The sequence below is a fragment of the Anolis sagrei genome, chromosome 2 (assembly GCF_037176765.1).
Source record: "Anolis sagrei isolate rAnoSag1 chromosome 2, rAnoSag1.mat, whole genome shotgun sequence".
In the NCBI taxonomy this organism is placed as follows: Eukaryota; Metazoa; Chordata; class Lepidosauria; order Squamata; family Dactyloidae; genus Anolis; species Anolis sagrei.
Window position 1 is genome coordinate 175,328,719 of NC_090022.1, and position 6,000 is coordinate 175,334,718.

Here is a 6,000-nt window from a genome sequence, read left to right on the forward strand (position 1 = left end):
CTGCGTTCAGCTACATTGTGCTTGGTGTTCAAGCAGTGTTTCCTATATGCTAGTATTCAATCTAAGGTGACACTGAGATATTTAGGATGGAAACAATGTTCAAGCTCTTGACCTTCCCAGGTGACTTTCAAATTCCTGTTGGCTTCATGGTTGCATAGGTGAAAAGCACGCACTTGTATCCATAACACGAGTATTAGGTATTGTTATACTCAAGTCCTGCTTAAGGGGTTTCCAGGTCAGTGGTTTGGCACCGTGGGATCAGAATGCTATATGACAGTGGGTCATATAGCATTCTCAACCTGTGGGTCCCTAAGTGTTTTGGCTTGCAACTCCCAGTAATCCCAGCCAGCTTACCAACTGTTAGGATTTCTGGGAGCTGAAGGCCAAAACATCTGGGGACCCACAGGTTGTGAACCACTGCTATATGAGAAATAGCTTTGCTCTCATCCTATTAGTTGCCATTCTTTTTCTAAGCCAATGCATATGCCATCGCCTTTCCCAGTGGTTTTGTGAAGGGCCAAAGCTCAGGGAGACAGATCTAAAGAGGAAGAGGGAAGGGTTTACGGAATTTGAATTAGCAGAGTGTAGAAATGAATCTATATAAATAAAAATGTAATGTTTGTTTGTGGGATTAACATAACTCAAAAACCACTGGATGAATTACCCCAAAATTTGGCCAAAAGGCACCTACTAACCCAAGGAGTGACCACCACCCAAATAAATTGATTTTGTCATTTGGGAGTTATAGTTGCTGGGATAGTTTACCTACAATCAAAGTGCATTCTGAACTCCACCAATGATAGAATTGAACCAAAGAGCCATCCAGTCATAGATATAGATAGATATATTTGATTCACACACACACATGGATATAGTATCATAGATTTGAAAGGGACCCCTATAGAAGGACAATTATATACTGCATGTTCCAGAGTAGGCAAACCAGACACTCTCCGTATCAACACTGACAAAGAAACAGCAAGAAATACTGTTCCCACAAGCATAAAGAAATTACATATATTAGAAATCAACACTTTCTCAGTACTTTATTTTCCAGATCACCAGACTGGGCCACAGCAATGCAAGGCAGGGGACGGCTAGTAGTTTACTAAATAAGCAGCCATTGTGAATAATACGTTGTGTGTGAATAATATACAAACACTATGTTCTGAGTAAAAACTCCTCAAGAGTCTATAGTTCCTCAAATGACAGAAGGAGAGAACCTTGGAGAAAAGAAAACCTTGGACTGCCAGTTAGCTGTGCTAATTCTACTTTCCACCATATGTATTATTCAAGGCTTAGCTTGAAATAGTGTTTCTTTCTGGTACGGTTGTGCCTCATACACTCTTCAAGCCACCTCCGATCCCTCATATTAAAGGGGGGAAATCAATTCTGCCTCCAACACAGTTGATTTATCCAAAAAATTACCCCTCAAAACAATTCGCATGTGCCAAGCTGTGCGTGCAACACGTTTGTGTCAGCTGCAGTGTCTAGATGTGTCATACAAACATAACGTGAAACTTCTGAGTTGATGTGAAATAAGCAATAAATCATACATTTTTTTGAAAAGGTTTTCATGACACATGATGTGTCCCTGTATATTTCATTATTACAATTTATGTAAGTGTCTGGAATTGGTTTAATTTCTGCTTTGCTTGTTGTTGTTCATTCATTCAGTCATTTCCGACTCTTCGTGACCTCATGGACCAGCCCACGCCAAAGCTCCCTGTCGGCCGTCACCACCCCCAGCTCCTTCAAGGTCAGTCCAGTCACTTCAAGGATGCCATCCATCTTGCCCTTGGTCGGCCCCTCTTCCTTTTTCCTTCCATTTTCCCCAGTATCATTGTCTTCTCTAAGTTTTCCTTTCTTCTCATGATGTGGCCAAAGTACTTCATCTTTGCCTCTACTATCCTTCCTTCCAATGACCAGTCGGGCTTTATTTCCTGAAGTATGGACTGGTTGGATCTTCTTATGGTCCAAGGCACTCTCAGAACTTTCCTCCAACACCACAGTTCAAAAGCATCTATCTTCCTTCGCTCAGCCTTCCCTAAGGTCCAGCTCTCACATCCGTAGGTGACTATGGGGAATACCATTGCTTTGACTATCCAGATCTTCGTTGCCAGTGTAATGTCTCTAAAAGGTAAAGGTTGTCCCCTGACATTAAGTCCAGCCATGTCTGACTCTGGGGTGTGATGCTCATCTCCATTTCTAAGCCGAAGAGCCAGCGTTGTCCATAGACACCTCCAAGGTCATGTGGCCGGCATGACTGCATGGAGCGCCATTACCTTCCTGCCGGAGCGGTACCTATTGATCTACTCACATTTGCATGTTTTCGAACTGCTAGGTTGGCAGGAGCTGGGGCTGACAGCGGAAGCTCACGCCGCTCCCTGGAATCGAACCTGCGACCTTTTGGTCAACAAGCTCAGCAGCTCAGTGCTTTAACCCTTCTGCGCCACTGTCTCTACTCTTCACTATTTTATCGAGATTGGACATTGCTCTCTTCCCAAGAAGTTCCCAAATATGTTACAGAGTAGGCAAACCAGATACTCCCCACATCAACACTGACAAAGAAACAGCTTTGTTTACCCACAAGCAGAAAGACATTATGTATATTAGGTAGCAACACTTTCTCATTAGGTTCTTGTAGGTTTTTTCAGGCTATAGGGCCATGTTCTAGAGGCATTTCTCCTGACGTTTCGCCTGCATCTATGGCAAGCATCCTCAGAGGTAGTGAGGTCTGTTGGAAATAGGAAAATGGGTTTATATATCTGTGGAATGACCAGGTTGAGACAAAGAGCTCTCTGCTGAAGCTGGGTGTGAATGTTTCAGCTGACCACCTTCATTAGCATTTGAAGGCTTGGCTGAGTCTGGGAAAATGTTCTGTTGAGAGGTGTTAAGATGTGCCTGGTTGTTTCCTCTCTGCTGTTTTGCTGTAGTAATTTTAGAGTTTTTTAATACTAGAGTTTTTTAATAGCAGAGCACCTGATGAACCAGCCTGGACACAACATATTATTTGAGAACACAGAAATGCTGGACCACTCTCACAACCACCATTTCAGACTACACAGAGAAGCCACTGAAATCCACAAGCATGTGGACAATTTCAACAGAAAGGAGGAAACCATGAAAATGAACAAAATCTGGCTACCAGTATTAAAAAACTCTAAAATTACTACAGCAAAACAGCAGAAAGGAAACAACCAGGCACATCTTAACACCTCTCAACAGAACATTTTCCCAGGCTCAGCCAGGCCTTCAAATGCTAATGAAGGTGGTCAGCTGAAACATTCACACCTAGCTTCAGCAGAGAGCTCTTTGCCCCACCCCAGTCATTCCACAGATATATAAACCCATTTTCCTATTTCCAAGAGACCTCACTACCTCTGAGGATGCTTGTTTGAGGTTCTTGTGGGTTTTTTCGGGCTTTAGGGCCATGTTCTAGAGGCATTTCTCCTGACGTTTCGCCTGCATCTATGGCAAGCATCCTCAGAGGTAGTGAGGTCTGTTGGAAGTAGGAAAGTTGGTTTATATTTCTGTGGAAAGACCAGGGTGGGACAAAGGACTCTTGTCTGCTGGAGCTAGATGTGAATGTTTCAACTGACCACCTTGATTAGCATTTGATGGCTTGGAAGTGCCTGGAGCAATCTTTTGTTGAGAGGGACATCTAATCACCTCTCAACAAAAGATTGCTCCAGGCACCTCACTACCTCTGAGGATGCTTGCCATAGATGCAGGCGAAACGTCAGGAGAAATACCTCTAGAACATGGCCCTATAGCCCGAAAAAACCTACAAGAACCTAGTGATTCCAGCCATGAAAGCCTTCGACAATACTTTCTCATTACTTAATAATAATAATAAATAATAATAATGTTTTCCAGATCACCAGACTGGGCCACAGCAATGCGTGGCAGGGGACAGCTAGTAATAATAATAATAATAATAATAATATACAAAAATATAAACAGAACAAAATGTCTGAGAACAGGAATAATAGAAGTGTCATGACAAGGAAAGGTCTCTAAGCCCTGTGCAAGGGGAAGGAAGTGGGGTCCCTCTGCAGTGGGGGGGCGTGATGGGGGGTGGGCAGAGCCTGCTGCAGCTCCCAAGGACAAACGGGGGAGAGCCTGGCTTTGGGGCGGCCAGGAGGGCCAAAGGGAGAGGCTGCCTCTCCTTTGCAGGGCAAGGCAGGCAGGCAGGCAATGGTACTCACCGCTCCCTCCGCTCTGAGCTGGGCCAGGCGCTCAGTCACGGGACTCGCCCCGAAGCACCATGGGAAGTGTAGTGCAGAAGCCCTACTGGGTGGCCCTGACGCGCTTAGCGCCTTGCATGATGGGATGAGCGCAAGTCAAGTTAGATTCACATCAGTGCAGAATCTCTGAGTTGGTGATGAATCTCTCAAAGCGTCCTACTATGCATCTACACTGAAGAATTAATGTAGTTTGACACCGGTATAATTCCTACCGCTCTGTGCTATGGGATCCTGGGAGTTTAGCTCAATATTGACACTGTAGATGAATGCCAAGGGAATTCTGAGAGTTCTGGTTTGGAGAAACAGCGATACTCTTCGGCAGAGAAGGCAAACTACAACTCCCAGGATGCCGTTTGCATTCGGCCATGGCATTTATTCTATAGTGTAGATGCACCCTAAAGTCCCAATGGTCTTATTGAGATAAACCAGCCAATCTTTAAAAATGCCAGTGGGCTTCCCTTGCTTTTCATGTCATTGATGCCAGCTGGCCGCCCAGCGAGAACAGAGAGCATCACGGGAAGTGTAGTCCCGGCGCGTCGCGGAAGAGGCCGCGGAGAGGTGGGGCTCTGGCTGTGGCGCGTGCTGCGGCGCGCGCAAGGAGGAGCCACTGTCTCCTAGCAACCGAAGCGCGGCCTTTTTATTTTTGTGCAAGGGGGGGGGGGGGCTGACTGGTTTGTCTTGATATAATAAACCTGGAGAAAGGCAGGGAGTTTCAGAAAAACATCTATTTCTGCTTTATTGACTATTCTAAAGCCTCTGACTGTGTGGAACATCATAAATTGTGGCAAGTTCTTGGTGGGATGGGCATCCCAAGCCACCTTGTCTCTCTCCTGAGGAATCTGTACAAGGACCAAGTAGCAACAGTCAGAACTGACCACGGAACAACAGACTGGTTCAAGATTGGGAAAGGTGTATGTTGTTGTTCATTCGTTCAGTCGTCTCCGACTCTTCCTGACCTCATGGACCAGCCCACGCCAGAGCTCCCTGTTGGCTGTCACCACCCCCAGCTCCTTCAAGGTCAGTCCAGTCACTTCAAGGATGCCATCCATCCATCTTGCCCTTGGTCGGCCCCTCTTCCTTTTTCCTTCCGCTTTCCCCAGCATAATTCTCTTCTCTAGGTGTTGCTGTCTCCTCATGATGTGGCCAAAGTACTTCAACTTTGTCTCTAGTATCCTTCCCTCCAGTGAGCAGCCGGGCTTTATTTCCTGGAGGATGGACTGGTTGGATCTTCTCGCAGTCCAAGGCACTCTCAGCACTTTCCTCCAACACCACAGTTCAAAAGCATCTCTTCCTTCGCTCAGCCCTCCCCAAGGTCCAGCTCTCACATCCGTAGGTTACTACAGGGAATACCATGGCTTTGACTAGGCGGATCTTTGTTGCCAGTGTGATGTCTCTACTCTTTACTATTTTATCGAGATTGGACATTGCTCTCCTCCCAAGAAGTAAGCGTCTTCTGATTTCCTGGCCACAGTCTGCATCTGCAGTCATCTTTGCGCCTAGAAATACAAAGTCTGTCACGGCCTCCACGTTTTCTCCCTCTATTTCCCAGTTGTCAATCATTCCTGTTGCCATAATCTTGGTTTTTTTGATGTTTAGCTGCAACCCGCCTTTTGCGCTTTCTTCTTTCACCTTGATTAGAAGGCTCCTCACCTCCTCCTCGCTTTCGGCCATCAGAGTGGTGTCATCTGCATATCTGAGGTTGTTAATATTTCTTCCAGCAATTTTCACCCCAGCTTTGCATTCATCAAGC

General features: G+C 45.7%; 1 protein-coding gene across 1 annotated transcript in view; it reads right to left on the reverse strand.

The window, feature by feature from the left end:
* The window catches only part of CCDC22 (coiled-coil domain containing 22), a 34,272-nt gene extending 29,898 nt beyond the window's left edge, over positions 1-4,374 (reverse strand). The window contains exon 1 of the mRNA XM_060763225.2: positions 4,212-4,374. The gene's annotated coding sequence lies outside the window, so the exon portion shown is untranslated. The remainder of the gene's footprint in view (positions 1-4,211) is intronic.
* Between the last annotated feature and the right edge of the window lie 1,626 nt (positions 4,375-6,000).